The sequence below is a fragment of the Canis lupus genome, chromosome 18, assembly GCF_048164855.1.
Source record: "Canis lupus baileyi chromosome 18, mCanLup2.hap1, whole genome shotgun sequence".
NCBI classification, from domain to species: domain Eukaryota; kingdom Metazoa; phylum Chordata; class Mammalia; order Carnivora; family Canidae; genus Canis; species Canis lupus.
In genome coordinates, this window is record NC_132855.1 from 54,867,292 (window position 1) to 54,886,671 (window position 19,380).

The window sequence follows — 19,380 nt, forward strand, 5'->3', positions numbered from 1 at the left end:
CACCAGGACCAGTGGCCACCAGGACCAGCGCCCACCAGCACCAGCACCCACCAGGACAAGCGCCCACCAGGACCAGTGCTCACCAGGGCTGACATTCATCAGGACCAGTGCCCACCAGGGCTGATGTTCACCATGACCAGCGCCCACCAGGACTAGTGCCCACCAGGGCTGATGTTCACCAGGACATCACCAGACTGGCGGAGAACACCAGTGGGGAGGAGGGGCTCTCATACACTGTCCCCAGTCCCCACCGCCTTGCCTCATGGAAGAAGGCTCTGAATACAGCACCACCCCAAGTTAAGAACCAGCAAGGGTAGGTAAAGGGCATGCTAAGTCAAAGCGAACATCAAAGTCTTAAGAAAACAACACAAGTTGCTTTCTATCCCATTTTTCCAGCTTCCTGGGTAATTCTCTGTTAGGAAAATTTTACCCACAGCTTAAATTTCAAACACTTGCTACATGATAATTTTTTAAAGTACACATAAATATAACAAGAAAAAAAATCCAAGGTAGATTTCAGTTAAAGCACTACCCGCATGCCTCTCCGCGTCACTCAGGCAGGTGCCAAGGTGTGCTAATGTCCTCTCATGTGACGCAGTCCCCAGGGAAGGCCACATGGACACAGGGCATTCTGTACAGCCAAACACTTCTGCCTAGCTCCGTACAAAATGAACAGTCTACCTTAACAATGAAGACAGTACAGTGATGAGAGGACAAAGTATGGTTATTTATCTGCTAGAAGCTAAACAAGGGATGATTTTTCTTCCACGTTGTCTTCAAGGGCCAGGAGGACAGAAGGAGTGGCCCCTGCTGTTACTAGGACTTCCTTCTATGCAAAGATCTTGTTGAGAGATGCTTCCCCTATGACATCTTTTAGTTTACGCTTTTAGGGCAAATTGCGTTTTGTAATCATCATGCCACTAACGTAACGAAGCAATATGTGACAGCTGCTTGACACCCTCCTGAAAGGTACGTTTCAGGATCTGCTCCCCAGAGGGCTTGTGGCCAGGAATCTGGTGCAGGTCTCTGCTCTCTGACTGGTTTTTCCTCCTTAAGATAAATTATCTCATCTCTTGGTTCAGGCTGTTGCCCTTCTAACAAATAAGGGCAACATCCTCTTCCTAGGCACCTAGGTGGGCTCGGGTGACCTGCCTGCCCTATGCTTTTCTGGCTCCCATGGCGACGGCAGGTGGCACGGGGTCCATAGTACTGGTCCTGTGTCGGGAGGCCCCAGCAGGGTCACCGGGTCACACCCTGGCTTCTGGGGAAACGAATCTTCCCTGTGGGCTTCCGGACATCCTCCAGTCCTCCTCCAGGCAGGAGGAGGCTGTGCCAGCTGCTCTTCCAAAGCCTTCCTCCTCCAGTCTGTCCTGTGTCTCTGCCCTGTTCTTCCCCCACTGCACCCCCTTCACTCTATTACCAAGAGGCACTTTCAAGCTCCTAGAGCATCCTCTAAGTATTACATTTACTTAGTGCCCAAAAGAGTACAACATGTTCTTAGAACATTGCTCAATTCTTTCTCCTGTGGGAAGGATTCAAAGTTTGTTTTATTAAGATCTAGTGTGGCATAAGTTAATTCTCATCCAAAAAAAGAAAAAGAGAGAGAAAGAGAGAGAGACGTGTATCAGGTCTCCTACTTTGGCAAGGAGATAGAAATGTTATTCTTATTTCTGCCCAGGAGCTAATAAATTCACAACACTGACAAAGGAGATTTTGAAAAAGCTGCTAATGACAAATAAATGACTGATTTGTTTCCTTTTTTAAAAAATGAAGTTCTCTGTTCTGACCTAAGTAGTTTTCTAAACATTCCTCAAAGGGCAAGTGGCCTCTCCTGGCTGGTAGGCCCTAGGCATGCGGGAGCCTCCTCCCAAGGCTTGGACGAGGGCTGGCGTGGCCAGAGGAAGGAGGCCGGACATGGACTGGCCTTTCCTTCGTCTCTGTGGCCTCCAGCAGACCAAAGTCCCTGCATCGGTTCTTCTCTCTGAAACAGAAAAGCTGTATTTGATCATTTGCCCTTTGCTCTAAAATAAGAGGATTCTAAAATACGACATTAAGTGTAAGGCTGGTTTCTGCTCTGGATCTCACCTAAAGGAGTTTCAGTCATTAGCCCGTGTATGTGGAGAGAGAGAAACATTCTGAATCATTCAAAGCCATTAAGAATGTTGGCTGGGACTTCTAAAGGGCAGGATAAACAAATCCGTGCCCAGGCGGGAACTCACTTACTGGATGTCTCTGCCCTTTTAACTCGTCATCGCCCAAGTGCTGCCCGTTACCTTCTAATGGCTTTGATGCTTCCTGCTATCACACTAGTCCTACTGACACAACCTTCTGAAAGGGTGGGCATATGTATCTCGGTACCGAATGCTCATTTACTTCTCTGCATGTTCACCTGATTGGCTTTTTGCAACCTTTATCCAAAAGCAGGGGAGTCTTCCCACCCCGTGTGGGTCAGAGAATAAAAACCTCTCTCCTTAAAAAAACCTCTTTCCCCAAACTGCACTCCAAACCCAGTGAGACTAGACTAATTCTCTTGACTGAAATGGATTCTAGTACAACCAATGGACCCTCTAACCTTCAAATGCTTTTGGGTTCAGCCTTTATCGATCTGAAATCACAAAGGTTGTAGGGATCAGCATAGAGTTCTGGTTTCTAGTAGAACCCACATCAATTCTTCTGCCCTACAAGAAAACTAGGGAAGCTTTTACTATTCCATATATTTCCATGGCTATTTTTTTTATACATTCAGGATTCATGGGAAGTAAACAAGAATAAAGGAGGAAACCGTGAGCTCTATCTGTGTGGGCCCCAGGGAGGTCACAGGGCATGTGCATACCACCCAGAAACTCAGGACAATCTGCTCAGGAAAAGACAAGGTTAGGTTTTTGTCATTAGAGACACTTAGCTACAGAGAATTAACCAGTCAATGAGGAGTAAAGTAAAAAAAAAAAAAAAAAAAAAAAAAAAAAAAAATCCCATACCCCAAAAGTGATCAATATGATGCCACTTTCTGTAAGCTTGAAAGCTCACAGTGGTGACAAGCAGTTAAGCACGTACATTTGCAATCAGGCAACTGACTAATTGTCACTGGACTTTTTTAATGGCCCTTATAGGAACTGAGTAAGCGGGTAGTATTTCCTAAGAATCATTGCTCAGTTGTGAAAATGTAGAGAGCTTTTTACTTTTGTTTTTTTGGAAAATCCTGATTAGCTGAAATGATGACTAGGTAGGCAGACCTGTACTTCTTTTGCCACTCGATAAGCGCTTATTCTGCTGGCAAGGAGAGATGTTAGAGTTAACTTTTTTTTTTTTTTTTTTGACTGAGGTCATCTCTATTCATTGGTGTAGTAAACAAGCCAGACCTTTTCTTTTTTTTTTTAAATAAATAAAACCTCCTTTCAAGAACAACAGTACGTTTTTATCTCCCTGGGAATGAAATAAATTTAGAAAACAACATCCAACAGAGAATCTATGAATAATAAAAATGTAAAAAAACAAACCCTACATCTCATTTGATCATTTCCTAGAATACTAACAGCTTACATAGCTCTCCATTTTAGTTTTTAAGCTCTCTTAATTCATAAGCTCAAGCAGAATTTTAAAATATCACTTTAAAATCCTCTCCATTCCATTTTTTAAAGGTATCTGTAAATGGATAATTTTGGTGTGTTTAAATAAAACCACCACAGGCTGTTAACTGTAAATGTGAGAAAAATCCTGTGTTTTGCCCAAGACACCAGCTAGGGACTACCATCAGGTAAGTTCCTTTTTGGTTCTCCAATGGGTCTTATTTCACTTTTTTATGGGCTCAGTGATACACTAGATGCATCAAGGAGCCCATTTTTCTTTTGCTCTCGCTGTCTCACTGAGAGCCCTTCCAGAGCCAGGCAAGGTGGAGCGTTGCCGGTTTGCCCAAGCTGGCCTCCATAGGGCACCGTTCCCAGGGTGGTGACTCAGCTCTGGAGGCCACCTGCTGCGTGGGTGCCATCTTCCGGGTCATTACCAGTCACGAGGGTAGAGGAGCAGGGTAGAGCTGAATGGACCCAAAGGATCAACAGCTCAGAGCCAGGTCAAGGGCAGCGCCAGAAGGAGAACCTTTTTACGAAAGATCTGCCCCCCTCACAGTTGAGCATTAAATAAATAGTAAAGGGCTTCATGCCTGGATCCTAACTTCTCGGTCTCCACATGGCCATCAACGCCATGATATAAAGTGAAGGCAGGGCCATGGGGCAGTTCCCACTTTCAACACCATTTTAAGTCCATGGATTTCAAATGCAATAAATGGCTCCCATTGCCTGCAAGATATCCGAGTGCTGTGAGGCCTTTCTACCACCTTTAGCACTTTCTCTACTTCCTTGGGGTAAACCCTCTGCCGCAACCAAAAGGCCTTAAGAAGCCTTCCTGGACCGCCCTGTCAGGGCCCCCTCTTCTGCACTCAACATTCTTGCTCTTACTGAGTCTTGTAACATGTTAAGCTACTCCATATCAAACATTTAAGGGATACATACGCCATGTCAGATGCTGTGTCAGCGCTTGCAGCACCAAGGAAAAAGACACATGCTTGTGGCAGGAGGAGCCTTCCATCCCTCAGAGGATGAGAGAAATGGGCAAGTGCCCTTGGGCACATGTGGGGAGCCATGGGAGACAAGGGAGCAAGGAGGCTCGGCAGGTCTGCCTGCTGTGCCTGAGGATGCTCTACTGAAGAACTCTAGGTTTACTCTTAAAGGAGGGATAGAGTTTTTTGTTTTTGTTTTTAAAGATTTTTTATGTATTCATTTGTATTCATTTGAGAAACAGCACAAGCAGCAGTAGAAGCAGAGGGAGAAGCAAGCTCCCTGCTGAGCAGGGAGCCTGATGGGGGGCTCTATTGCAGGACCCAGGAATCATGACCTGAGCCGCAGGCAGATGCTGAACCATCTGACCCACCTAGGTGCCCCAGGAAGAATAGAGTTTTAAAGGAAGAAGGGGTCCGACAAGGAAGGGAGATGAGGAGGAAAGAACCACACATGGTGCCTTTTCCTCAGCATCACTGCAGCATGGGGTTCAAGGTTGGGGGGGCCCATGAGCCTGGGGGGGGTGGACCAGGTCTCTCCCACGCAAGAACTCCGCACGGCTGAGTGGCTAGACGAGTGAAGTATGACAGCTGAGTTACCTCCGAGTGAGAGAGGGGCAGACAGCAGCACTGCTTGGAACTGGGGATTTTACAGCAAAGAGGCACCTTCACATTCACTACCTTGTTTCATCACCACCGCATTCTTGCGCCACTCATTTGGCAATTAATCACACAGCACCCTGTGACATGTTCATTTCTGCTATCTTGTTCCTTAATGTCTCCTGCCTCTTTTTTGTCTTCTCTTTTCTCCTGGACTATCAGGTTTTCACAGGCACACAACCATATCTTCTTTTTTGATGGTTCAAAAAAGAACCATCAAAGTGACTAGCACAGCACAGCTGCTTAGACCCACAGACCTGCAATTACATATGTCTTAACTGAAATTTTAGGATGTGCTTTTGCCATATTGCCTGTCATATAAGTCATCAAATCTATCAGCAAATAATTCCTGAGTCCTAGAATTCAGATGGTCCTTAGAGCACATGTAAGAAGTGGCGTGAAATATAGGTGAGGTGGGGTCATGCCAGGAGGTCCTGGACTGCCACGCTGAGGAATCTGGAACTCTCGTATAGAAGAGTTTTGAGTAGGGAATTGATGGGATTGAAGCATACTCAGAAGAGATTACTCTGGAAGGAGGATGGGCTAATGGAGACAGAGAACAGTACAAGCAGAGGTTATTAAGAGGTTTTGCTTACTGAGGTGAGAGTTTCTCAACCATCTGCACGGATACAAGGGCCTTTGCTCTGGGGACCCTTGGGCTTAACTTCATTGTTCCGAGCTCCATCACACCTAAGGGGAACACTTGAGGATTTGGGGTCCTCGCCTGCTTTTCTTCCCCTTCCCTTTATTTCTAACAGCCATGGAGTAACAGTTCTATGCCAAAAACTGTGGTACGGAGATGAAAGTCCAGTATCTACTATAGGGCAGAGGGTTTCCCAAAGGAGGTGAAAGAGTAGATGGATCTTCAGAATGAGCAGGTGTTAACAGTTAAACAAAAGAGGAAGAGAGAAGAGCACATGCAAAGATGCAGCCCCGGGGCAAAGGAACTGGGCTCGAGGGTCTTCTGGGAGATGTGCTGGAAACCTAGAAAAGGAGGAACCATTAAAAGGCTTTACCAAAACCATCAGATTTCCATTACAGCAGTATCATCGGTCTGGAGTCTGAAGGTAGTGACCCCACTGGAGTCAAAGACAGGACAACATATAGATATGACAGAAGCAGAATGGTTAAGCCTTAGAGATGAAACACAGGTAGGGAAAAGGTGACTGAGAAGTCTTTGCGAAGGACCTTTACAATTGATGCATTTCACACGGGGGTCCGGCAACAGGTAACACACGCAACTGCCTGGTGCTGGCCACAAGGTGGCAGCCACACACAGCCATTCACCCCCCCAACCTCCCCACCCCGTGGGTTTGCCAAAAACACGGGGAACAGACAGAAGTGGCTGGCCCTTTTTTAAGGCTTTCTGGAGTAACAATTCCAAGTAATAAAGAATATTTATCATTACTGTGAAGTAAATTTAAGACATCAGCTATTGAGGGTGGTTTCTCTTTGCCCCCATGAGACCTGACAAAATATCAGGTTTGTGGCTTGCAGACAATCAGCACTTTACTGCCCTCATCTTGTCTTTCTATCCCCAGACTGCTCACCTGGTTAGCACTCCCTCAGATTTGTAATGCTGCTTTGCCAGTCCCCATGCCTCCAACAGGGCAGCAGAAAGACCTTCTCTTGCCTGGGCAGCAGCCTTTAAAGACATCATTCTTAGAGGTGCCTGGGTGGCTCAGATGGTTGAAGCGTCTGCTTTTGGCTCAGGTCATGATCCTTACATCCTGGGATGGGGCCCCTTGCTGGGTACCCGGCTCAGAGGGGAGTCGCTTCTCCCTCTCCCTCTGCTCACACTCTTTCTCTCTCTGTACCTGTTTCAAATGAATAAATAAATTTTTTTTAAAAAGTGTCTTTTTTAGTGGAAGATTTATATGGAGCCACCCAAACTGAAAAGAGAACAGGGCTCTCTGCCACGCAGGGCAGAACCGCTAAGTACATTCTGGAAGGGAGCCACAAGACAAGCTTTGTAAGCTTGCCCCCTAGACACACTTTCCTCCTTCTGAAAACCTTTCATGGCAGAAGCCATGACGTATCAACTGATTTGGGGGGAACAGCATGAAAACCTCTTCTTGCCTCTCAGTGGGCTATTGTAAGGATGGCCAGCTGAGTCCTCAGAGAAGTGTGCTGAGCAACTAAACAGTGTAGGATGAGAAGTTTCAATGAAAGGGTTTTCATCCAGGAGAACCAGCCAGTGAAGAGCTTGGCCACCGTGACTAAGTCCGACAAAACCTGAGACGGCAGGAAAACTGGCGAATGCTGCCTGGGGACCTCAGCAAGCGTGGAGGGCCTACGTCTTCATGTCAGCACCTCTGCCTACCTGAGGCCCCTGGTCCCCACCGCATGGAGATTACCTGAGGGCAGTGTCAGGGCATGTGTTCCATGTGAGGCCGAGGGCAGCCACTTGTTCTGCTGAAGTGAGGACTGCTGTCTCAGCATCAGGCGGACGGAGGCAGGCGCATGACGAGGTGCCAGCCTGAGCACTGCTCCACAGCCAAAGGGCACTGGGGACCGCCTGCCCCTTCAGCTTCCCTGGTCCATCCTTCGCTCTGACTGGCTCTCCTGTGAACGTGTCGGCCACTTAGTACCTGCCGCTCAGGAGCAGAACAGCCTGAAGCACCGGGAGACAGAGCCGTAGATTCCGTAACCTGGAGCACGGTGTCACTCTGCAGTGCCTTCCGGGCATTTCACTTACTACCCGTTCGACCCTCGCAGTGGCCCCGTGAGATGGGTACTATGACCATTCTCAATTCGTGGGTGAGGAAACCGAGGCACGGAGACATTCAGTAACTGCAGGCGCCCAGAGGCACGCAGCTAGTAAGTGGCAGAGCCGGGATTCAGACCCAGCAGCCTGCCGCCTCACCTTGTCAGTGGGCAGAGTGAGGCCAGGTAACCCGCACAACCACAAGGGGCACTGGGGGTGGGATGGATGTGAGGTGTGGGAGGACGAGGCCACACTCTGGCCTCCTGGTCCCAACCCCAGTGCTTCCTTCACGTGCTGTTTCTTCTATGCTCGATAGCCAGGACAGACAGACAGATAGAGCCTCAATCAAAACATGCGTCAGCCAAGTAGAAGCTCCCTAAGAGAAGCCTTCCCTTGTACGGAAATCGACTCACACTTAAGGCCCTGTGGTCTTCAAAGGGATTCTGGAGAGGGTCCCTCCACCCCAGACAGGATTCCTTCCATCAACTCCCCTTAAGCTGTACAATTTATAACCTCACTGAGGTTTTTTTTTTTTTTTTAAAGACTATTTATTTATTCATGAGAGACACAGAGAGAGAGAGGCAGAGACATAGGCAGAGGAAGAAGCAGGCTCCACGCAGGGAGCCCGATGTGGGACTCCAGGATCACGCCCTGGGCCAAAGGCAGGCACCAAACCGCTGAGCCACCCAGGCGCCCCTCACTGAGGTTTTTAGTTGACTTAACATTGCCAGTGGTTTAAATCAGCACACCATAAGCGAGAAGAACCCAATCGCAGAGGTCACGCTGTTCTCAATATCAGAACTGTAACACCTGTTTGAATCGCCTCACAGGAAAAGAGCAACAGAGCAAACCGGGTCCTCAGGCGCCAACTTCCAGGGAAAACTCCTCTTCTGAGGCAGGGGGGTGGTCTCCAGGTCACAGCAGGACACGGGGAGCCCCCCTGGAGGCCGTCTGCAGTAACATCACACATTTGGGCTGCATGGAGGGACCCTAAAAACCAAGCCCATAGTGTGGGTGTCAAAGCTACTCCTTTGTCAAGTCAGCAACCCACAGCCCTCATGAATATTCTGAAGTAGAATATGGAAGTGAAATGCGTTATATTCTAAATTAGAGCAGATGCACTTACCGCTGAACACCCTGCTGGAATTACTTGGGGGCTGGGCGGGGGGGGAGAACAGTGGGAACCAGTGTTTCCAAGCAGCCCTGATGCACTAAAAATATCTCTTACTTCTCCTTTCATCTGTCTGGTCACTGTCCCAGACGCAAGCTCAGCATTGCCTGGTCCACAGAACCTGCTAAACCGCCGTCTACCTCCACTTCTGGACACAGAGTGAATATTCTCAGATGTAAGCACGAGGTTATAGACTATGACATAGCAATGTCCTACTCAAAAAACAGCTGTTGGAAAGAACTGCTTCAGATTGGCATCTCCAGAACACTTGGAAAATAGAGTCCTTTTTTTTTTTTCCTTAAAAAAAAAGGATTGATTGCTTTCACTCTGGACCGGTGAGAACAACTCACTCCAGAGATCCAACTAAATTGCTGGCACCGAAGTTCCTAAGGATACTCAAGCAAATTAAATCTTATAAAGGAAAACTTGTGCATAATATGCCTGTGGACATGGTGCTCTGACCTCCTCCTGCAGCTTCAAAGATATCCTGCTCTATTGCATAACCCATAGCCTTGAAAAAAAAAAATCAGCTTTTCCTGCCAGCAGCTTTGCTGCATCCACCTGTCCCTACAGGTAGTAAAAGATTAGAAAGATCAGAACCACAGTGTTTACACAACACGTTCCAGTACTCTCTTCCTTCTAGCCCCCACCCTAAAAAGTTCAAAGTTCATTTCTCTAAACCAAGGGCAGAGGTGGTTCACAGAGCACACGGGGCCAGAGGGAAGGAGCCTTGCTTGCTTGTCCTCCGCACCCCCATCCATGTCACAGGTGGGCATCACAGGCAAACGGAGGCCCTGGGGGGAGGCAGCTTTGCAGCAGGAGAGGGGTGAGGGGCTCATGAGAGGCAGGCAGGGCCTGAGGCCACCCGGATGCTCCCTTGGGATCCCCAAACTTGCAGAAGTTTAAAATTAGAAAGAGGGCCCCGTGACCGTCCCAGAGGAAGCAGGTTCATTGAATGCAGGGGACGACCTTCCCCAGAATTGTGGGGGGCCAGCTCTGCAGGTTTCACTTTCAGAAGAGCCAACATTGTGTTCTTTACTCCTACTGCCCTGCCGTGCTCACCACCCAGGTCTTTAACCCACAAGACCTGCATGTGGGAGCCACGGCAGAGCTCACCCCATCCATTTAAAGTCATTTTATGGTCCCGTGGGCCTATTTTTCATGCTTTTTAGCACCTGAAATGACTCCTGGTTTCAAGTTCACTAAAATCTGCTTTCACTATTACGTTTTTGTTTATTCTCCTTAACAAGTGACATTAACAGGAAGAGGAGAGCAGCAAGCAGTCTCTTGGGGTGAGGGCTTTCCCCTTTTTTTGGTGGGGGCGCTTTCCTAAGAGCCTGAGGGATGCCCTGGGCTGGGGACACTCACAGGGTTATGAAGAGACCCCAGGAGACTTCTGAGATTGACGCCTTCCAGAGCAGCAGCCGAACAAACCCAAGGCCTCCGAGGGGCCATACCTGCTGGCCTTGCCCACCCTCATCCTGGGCCACACCTGTCTTCATCCTCAAAGGCCAAACATGTCCCCACTCCAGAGCCTCTTACACATGCTGTCCTCCACGCTTGGAACCTTCACCCCCAACTCCTCCACCCACGCACTTCTTTCTCAACCTTTGGCTCCCACTCACCTTAGAAATTATCTCCTCAGAGAACTGCTCAAAACGAAGCCCCCTTTCATCTTGGAGCACCTTTTCCCTCACAGCATGTAGCCTGAGTTTGTTTGTTTGTTTACTTATTTATTTATTTATGAGAGGCAGAGACACAGGAGGAGGGAGAAGCAGGCTCCATGCTGGGAGCCCGACGTGGGACTCGATCCTGGGGGATCCAGGATCGCGCCCTGGGCCAAAGGCAGACGCTAAACCGCTGAGCCACCCAGGGATCCCCGCCTGAGTTTTGTTTTAAAGATTTTATTTATTCATGAGAGACACACACACAGAGGCAGAGACACAGGCAGAGGGAGAAGCAGGCTCTATGCAGGGAGCCCACCGCAGGACTCAATCCCGGGTCTCCAGGATCACACCCTGGGCTGAAGGCGGTGCTAAACTGCTGAGCCACCCAGGCTGCCCGGGTTTTTTTGTGTTTTTTTTTTTTACTGGACTGCTCTTCTGGGCACTTCCTTAGCTTCCATGATGACAGAGATCACGCTTGTTTTTTTTTTTTTTTTTTTTTTTTTTCACGCTTGTTTTTTTAATCACTACCACCACCACCATCATCATATGGGTGCCAATCGGTGACTGGCACACCGTAGATACTCTCGAAAGCTTTGATGAGTGAATGAACAATGACACCAGCCTCTTCTGACCTCCCTGAGCTGCTCTGATCTCTGAATGACCTATAGGAGGTGCCTCTAACCACATCTCCATCTGTCTCTGACCTTCCCCTCTCCCTCGCCCAATAAAACCATAATGAATGCTAGTATATCTGACTGCAAATAACCAGGTCTAAAAGGAGAAGTTCACAACTGACACTCCCAAACAATTGCTGAAAGGATTTATGAACTTGGCCTAATGTTCAACTGTGGTGGCAAAATTAACTTCTCTATGAAATTAAAAATTCCTCCCTGGGGGCACCTGGGTGGCTCGGTGGTTGAGCATCTGCCTTCAGCCCAGGGCGTGATCCTGGAGACCTCGGATCGAGTTCCACGTGGGGCTCCCTGCATGGAGCCTGCTTCTCCCTCTGCCTGTGTCTCTGCCTCTCTCTGTCTCATATGAACAAATAAATAAAATCTTTAAAAAATAGAAAATTCCTCCCTTGGTAACAGCACCGGGAATACCTAGAACAGAGCAGGGTTGAAGAAGAAATCCCGAATTTTATAGCTTAGGAAATGCTGCCCACAATCTCTCTCTCCCCCTCCTCTGAGCACACACTATTGCTGGGGCTCCCTGCCTGTGGTGATGACACAGGCCCTGCATCCCAGGTAAGTCATTCACATCTAGCTCTGTGTGTCCACAGATGCTGCCAGCTTCCCTGCTTCCACTCTGCTCCCCTGCAGGCCTGTGGAAAGCACCCCAGTCTATTATTAGGATCTGTTCAATGATACCGCCCCTCCAGCCAGCAACATCTTCCTTGCCAATCCCACCAGCCCCCCACTCACATCCTCTGGGGCTCACTTTCTCGCTTCCCCGGGGAACACACACATCTCACCCTTATTTCTCACTCCCCAACACACCACAAGCTTACATATTCAACATGCTCGCTGGCTCGCTCAGGGACTTCACTTGAACTCCCCCAGCTCTCTCCACTTTTCCACAAAGCTCCAACCCCAAGGGGAAGAAGGGCTGCAGCCAGCCTGGTCTGAATACAAACACAAGATTCACTGTCAGCACCTTGACACTTGGAAAGAATCCATCACATGTCAGTGTGAGGCTCTCATTGGGAAGGTAGAAGGATGTCACAGGGTGGAAGGAGAGAAGTGAAAGTCTGTTGATTCTCCCTCTGGATCTTGCTGGTTAGGACAAGAAAGACACTGTTTTTGTTAAAGACTCTAACACCTGTGTTACTGGCTGGCCTCGAGATATTCACACGGTACATTAGAGTGTAAGATCTGGGGTCAGTAGACCAAGGCTGAAATCCGGTAGTCCTCACCCTTCTCCATGGTTTCACTTTCCAGCTACCCATGGTCTCAGTGACCCGTGGTCACCCTCAGTCTGGAAGCTGATGATCTTCCTTCTGACTTATCATCACAAGGTCAATGACAGCCGAAGGCTATGTCACCAGCGCCTTATGTCATTCACCCCACAGCATCTCACCACAAATCCATTTTATCGTCTCACATCATTGCAAGAAGGGTGAGTGCAGTAAAGATATTTTTTTAAAGATCTTATTTATTGGGGGGGGGGGAGGGAGAGAGCAAGAGGAGCCGAGGGGGAGGCAGACTCCCCACCGAGCAGGGAGCCTGACAACGAGGGGCTGGATCCCAGGACCCAGAGATCATGATCTGAGATGCTTAACTGACTGAGCTACCCAGGGGCCCACAATAAGGTATTTTGAGATAAAAGCAGCATTTAACTAACTTTTATTATAGTATATTATTATAATTATTCTAACTTATTGTTAGTTGCTGTTGTTAATCTCTTACTGAGTCTAATTTATAAAGTTTATCATAGCTTTGTATGTACAGGAAAAAAACACAGTAGTTAGGGATTTGGTACTATCCACGGTTTCAGGCATCCTCTTGGGGTCCTAGAACACATTCCCCCAGCAGGTAAGTGGGGATTACTATACTAACCATGTACAGGCACCGGGGCAAGCAGATGTTTCCAGGTTAGTACAATAGGGAATCAAGAAACTGACTTCCGAGAGTTGCTGTTAGGATTCATTAACGTCATGTATATGAAAGTACCTTATAATCTGCAAATATGAGATCCTGCATGAATTATTTTCCATTGTCATCAAGTATGTCATTTCTACCTCTCTCTCATTCCAACACTTGTTCAATGTCTGCCACTGTCAGGCACTGTCTTGTGTGTCAGGGTGTTTATCCAAAAGTAAATAGTACTAATCCTGGCTCTCACAGTGTCAGTGCAAACCAGGGAAGACAGACAAGAGACAGAAGTTGGAGCCTAGTATGATACATGCACAAAGAGTAAGCACAGCATGCTGGGGAAGCATGCAGGTCCTGAGCAGTCAGGGGAGGCTACCTGGAGGACCTGGAGGAGGATTCACCTGAAAGGAAGAGTAGTGATTGGCTAAGAACAGAGCGAAAGAAAGCTTCTATGTAAAGGGCAAGCATGACCAGCTTCATTTGGCTGGTCCAGAGACCACAGGATAGGGGTAAAGTTGGGGGGAATACCAAGAGATGAGAGCAGAGCACACAGGGCCTCCGTGCCTCACTGTGGAAAAGTAGCTTTCCCTGATGAGGCACTGTGCAGCCAACTTAGCAATAATATCTGGGACAACAGATTTTGGGGTCCTGACAGCAGACCTGAGTTTACTGGAAGGTACATTAACAAGCTCCCATTCATTTCCAAAAATAAAACAAAGGGGCTTCCATCAAGGGCCATGCCAAGTTGGTTTTTTCAAAAGATGGGATATCTGCTTTGTTAGTTACCTTTTTTGGACCTACTCTCTCATCACCTCCAGCACATTTGCTGGAGTCATGGGGGTGGGCTGTGCTAATATGCACCATTAAAAACAAGCTGTAACCAGGTGATTTAGAATAAGGTATGGCACTGGAAAGCCCAACTGTGGGGGATGCACCACAACAGACAATTGACTACATGAAGTTGATTGGCCCCAAAAGATAGAAATGGCTCTAAAATAGGAATCATTTATGGAAACTGAAAATGACACAAACTAAGTGCTTGGGGCTTAGGAGCCGGGCTACTGTGATCTGCATCTTGGGTCCCCCACTTACCAGCTACATGATCTTGGGAGAAATGACTTAACTTCTCCAAGCCTTAGTTTTCCATCAGAAAAGTGGGTATGATGATAGCACCTGCCTCATAGGAATGTTTACTAAAGCAGATGACCAAGTGGAGGACTTGGCACAGCCTGAGCACAGATGATGCTCAGGCAACAGTGCTAGCTACTGCTGTTACTACTGGCATCATGAGTCTCCTGCATCTGTGCTGGAGCAGATGTACACTCGCCTCCAGTTGACATGAGTGAAAGAGTGGAGACCTGAATACAGAAATGAATGATCCCTGACCCCAGAACATGGATGCCACAGGAAATGCAACTACAGTGACCTGGCGTTCTAGGTTGGTCATGGCCAACCTGTATTGCCTGTATTACATCATGGCCTGTATTACATCACAGGTCACTGACACTTTCTCAACGATAGTAGGGATACCTCAGTTTCATAGGAGAGGGCTCACAGTTAAATCAGCCCATTAAAGAATGCTATGCTGGAAAATATTCCTCCTCTATCGAAAACACTATTTCTGGGCCCCATGTCGACTTTTTAAAAAAATTCTTCGGAGTAAGGAATATTTCATGAGCGCCTTCTCTTCATGGTAGCTATGTTAAAAGTTAAAGGAACTACCACAAATATCTCATATCTTCCTTCCTAACCTATTCAACAATCCCATTGCCTGTGACTATGTCTAAACTTTATGTTTTAATTTAAACTCATCTTAAAGTTATTTATATCTTTGGCATGTTAACACCTTTGCAGACACTAGGTTCCAACACAGGTGTGACTCACTTGTAAAGTGGCCTCCTTGGGACTCCCAAGGCTAACATTCTGGGATCTGGTAAATGAACTTCATACTCACTCGGTAGCATTTATGATCTCACAGTCTTACTTCCTGCACATCTAGCCTGGAAGCGAAACCTTAAAACAAGCTGTGGACCGAGGAGATGATTCAGAAACTTGATGCCCAGCACGGTAGTGAATGGTGGGAAGAGTCAGTCTTCTTCACGCTTTTCACTGTAAGGAAAATGGCAGGTTACAGTAGCGCTTTCTAACTGCTCTCCCTTGCTCCTGGCAAATTCATGAACACCAAGTAACCTCAAGCTGCTAGTATTGGCCTATCTACAGCATGAAAGGCAGCCCTGGGCTGAGAGTGGGTAGCATGGTAGGGCTCCTCTGGGCGAGAGACGAGGGCACGGGTAAGGACACAGAGCTGCTTCTCAAAGACAGGGTAACAGGAAACAGCTTGGCAGGTTTGGGAAGCAGCAAGCTGACTCTTAAACGCAGCTTATTTCACTGTTTTTCTGAAAATCATTCACTCAAACAGGATGCCTCTTTTGAATGCGGATGTTACAAGAATACCAATTTAGATTATGTTAAATTTTTTCAGTAAAGCTGGTCCTTCAATGCTAAGCATTCAAGTTGGCCAGAATTCTAAAATACTACAGCACTGCTCACCGAGAACATGAAATTTAGAACAGGGGTGACACTGGACCACCACAGAGTGAGTCTCCTGGAGGTCAAGGGGGAATGTGCTCAGTAAGCAGCCAGTCAGCTAATCGGCTTCCTGTGAGTAAGGCTTCCTCTGAATGATCTCAGGAAGGCCCCCTCATCCCTTGCACAGGAGCTAACGGCTTTAACATTCTAGCCCTAGATCTCAGAGTCTGGTGAACTTCATCAGTGGTCATACCTTGGAAAGCATTATTCAGAGAAACTGAAAAAAACAAAACAAAACAAAAAAACAAAAAACGACCTTCCCAGATTTTTGAAAAAGGGGTGGAAACTGACCTATATTCACTGTTGTAGATTAAAATTTATCACAGATTTTAAGTGAAGAAAAAAATTTTTCCACATAAATAAAATCAACTCATTTTATAAACAGTAAAATTGAAGCTCAGATGGGGGTAAAAACAGTACAAAAATTAAAACACCATTAATGTTTGGTGGTGACCAACCATAAGGTGAGTCTAATTTTAATCAGGCTGTGCATCTTCCATTTAACCAGTTGTTATGCCGTGCTGAGAGGCAGATGTGGTAGGTCAGTTTACTGTAAGATACAGCTGCGAGCCCATCTCTAAGCCAGGGTGCTATCAGGCCTCAAATACTCATGGGAATTTAGGGAGCTCATCAATTAGGCTGGAGGAGGTGACCCTGAGCTAAGGTTTGACCTGATCACTCACTATGAACCAGGGACACACAATGCCAAACAAACATTCGTAGGCAAGGTTTGGGGTGATAAGCTGCCCTGGGCAAAGCGGCCTTTATGCTAAGGGCTCCCACAGCAGAGCCTGATGATGGCACTTGGAAAGTGACCTGACTCTGGCAAAAGTTTTCTTATAAAGGGGATCCCTGGGTGGCTCAGCGGTTTAGCGCCTGACTTTGGCCCGGGGCGTGGTCCTGGAGTCCCGGGATCGAGTCCCACATCAGGCTCCCGGCGTGGAGCCTGCTTCTCCCTCCTCCTGTGTGTGTCTCTGCCTCTCTCTCTCTCTCTCTGTGTCTATCATAAATTAAAAAAAAAAAAAAAAAAAAGTTTTCTTATAAAGCCTGCTGTGCCCAGGCAGCCCCTTTGCTAGCTTGGACACGGCCCACTCACCAGACTTCTACAAGCAACCCAGTGCCTACCGTGTGCCCTTCTCGTCCTCTCTTATGTATACTCTTCAGCTCCAACCAAAAGAACAAAAAGCAAGTGTATTGCATATGGGAGGATGGAGCCCATAAGAGGGAGTTGTATTTGAAAAATAAATTCATCGTATGTGAATAATAGTCTTAAGCCTTACAAATCAAGACATATTCATAAAATTAGATTACCAAAACATATCTTGGAAAGCAGCTTCTCTTCGTATTTGTTATATTAGTACAGTAAAATAGTGACCATCATAAGTAGCTGAAAGTTTCTTGGCAATCAAACCTACCAATTAGAGAAAAAAACAGAATGGAAGAAAATGTCTGATACTCCACTTGAATTCAAATCATGATTCAGGAGTTTTAAAAATTGTCACACGAACAGACCAATGATAAAGGGAAAAAATGGTAAAATATTAATTGTAGAGTCCAGTTGGTGTGTGTGTGGGGGTCACTGTAAAATTATTTTAACCTCACTGTAGACTTGAGACTTTTAGTAATAAAATGTTGGAAAAAAGTATTATCACACCCTCCACTCAGGTACCAATATCCCTCAAAATTCGTGTACTCTTACAGCTAAATATAACACTAAAAGGTCTTGAAGTATAAAATAAAGGAAGCATAAAAAATTAACTAGAGAAAGAATAGTGACTCCATATAAGATGCTGGGGGATGGACTACATGAAAAAAAATCCTTTACACTTTACTTCTAACTTGGTGAGTTTAATATAAAAAAGGGATTTTTTTTTTTTTTTAATCAGAAGAGTATCTTTTAATTTCTGGGTGGGAATTCCTAAACCCATGTTAACAGGACAGAATCACACAGAAAAAAAAACTGATAAAAACCACTTATTTAGATTTAGGGGCAGCCCGGGTGGCTCAGCGGTTTAGCGTCGCCTTCAGCCCAGGGCCTGATCCTACAGACCCAGGATCGAGTCCCAGTCGGGCTCCCTGCATGGAGCCTGCTTCTCCCTCTGCCTGTGTCTCTGCCTCTCTCTCTCTCTCTCATAAATAAATAAATAAATAAATAAATAAATAAATAAATAAATAAATAAACAAACAAACAAACAAACGTTATAAAAAATCACTTATTTAACTAAATAGAATGTAAACATTCTCTGTCTTGAAAGAATCATAAGCAAAATTGAAAATCAAAGAAGCTAAGAAAAATATTTGCCCTAATATCACTAACACACACACACACACACACACGTCCCTCAAAGTGTAAGAAAATTGTAAGAACAGTCACACTTTGATAGAGGAGATGATAAAGGACATGAACAGAAATTTACAAGAAGACACAATGGATTAATAAACACAGGAAAAAGTTAACTTTTCCTGGAAGCCAACTACAGAATGCCATGTACCTAGCACAGAGTAAGCAGCCAACAAACAGCTGCCTAGGGGCCCTAGGGTGGCTCAGGCCTCTTGACCTCGGCTCAGAGCTCACATCTCCGGGTTGTGAGTTCGAGCCCCACACTGGGCTCCATGCGCTGGATGTAGCACTACTTTAAAAAGAAAAAAAAAAAAAAAAGCTGTCAAATAAATGAGCCAAAAATAGTGTAACATTTTTCTCTCAAAGATAATACTCAGGATGGATGAAGGGCATTTCATTCATTGCTAGAATGTGGGTAACTCGCTACAAAGCCTTCTAGGAAACAATTTGGCAAGGGTTCTCAAGAACCTTTAAAAAGTTTAATTCTGGGGTGGTTGCCTGGCTCAGTCAGTAGCGCATGTATGTGACTCTCAGTCTCAGGATTGTGAGTTCAAGTCCCATGTTGGACATGAAAGCCTACTTAAAATGAGATAAATAAATAAATAAGTTTTAATTCCCTCAACTTAATAAACTCACTGCAAGAAATCTCTAAGGAAATATTTTAATATATTATTTAATATTAATACATTCTTATTTTGTAGTAATATATTATCAATGTTTTAATATTAATATCATTAATTATTTAAATATATTTTAATGAAAAATGGCCAAGACTCATGTATTTAAAAAGATAATCATTATAACGTAAAATTGGCTTTTATAAAAAATGGAAGCCCAAGGCCCCTGAGTGGCTTAGTTGGTTAGGCATCTGACTCGACTTCAGCTCAAGTCATGATCTCAGGGTCTTAAGATGGAGCCCCACATCGGGCTCCCTGCTCAGCAGGGAATTGGGCTTGTCTCTTTCCTTCTGCTCCTCCCCCTGCTTGCTCACTGTCTCTCTAAAGGAAAAAAAAAAGGAAGCTAACTAAACACTCTCAAATTTTGCACTGTTAAAATGTTCTTAAAGCATTTTTAAACACTTGGAGAAAATTTACGAAATGGG

General features: G+C 46.1%; 1 protein-coding gene across 1 annotated transcript in view; it reads right to left on the minus strand.

Moving 5' to 3' along the window:
• LOC140609380 (uncharacterized) overlaps positions 1-19,380 on the minus strand; it is a 223,440-nt gene that overhangs the window by 17,318 nt on the left and 186,742 nt on the right. Inside the window, exons 9-10 of the mRNA XM_072784729.1 lie at positions 15,303-15,457; positions 6,760-8,906 (exon numbers count right to left, since the gene is read on the minus strand). The gene's annotated coding sequence lies outside the window, so the exon portion shown is untranslated. The remainder of the gene's footprint in view (positions 1-6,759; positions 8,907-15,302; positions 15,458-19,380) is intronic.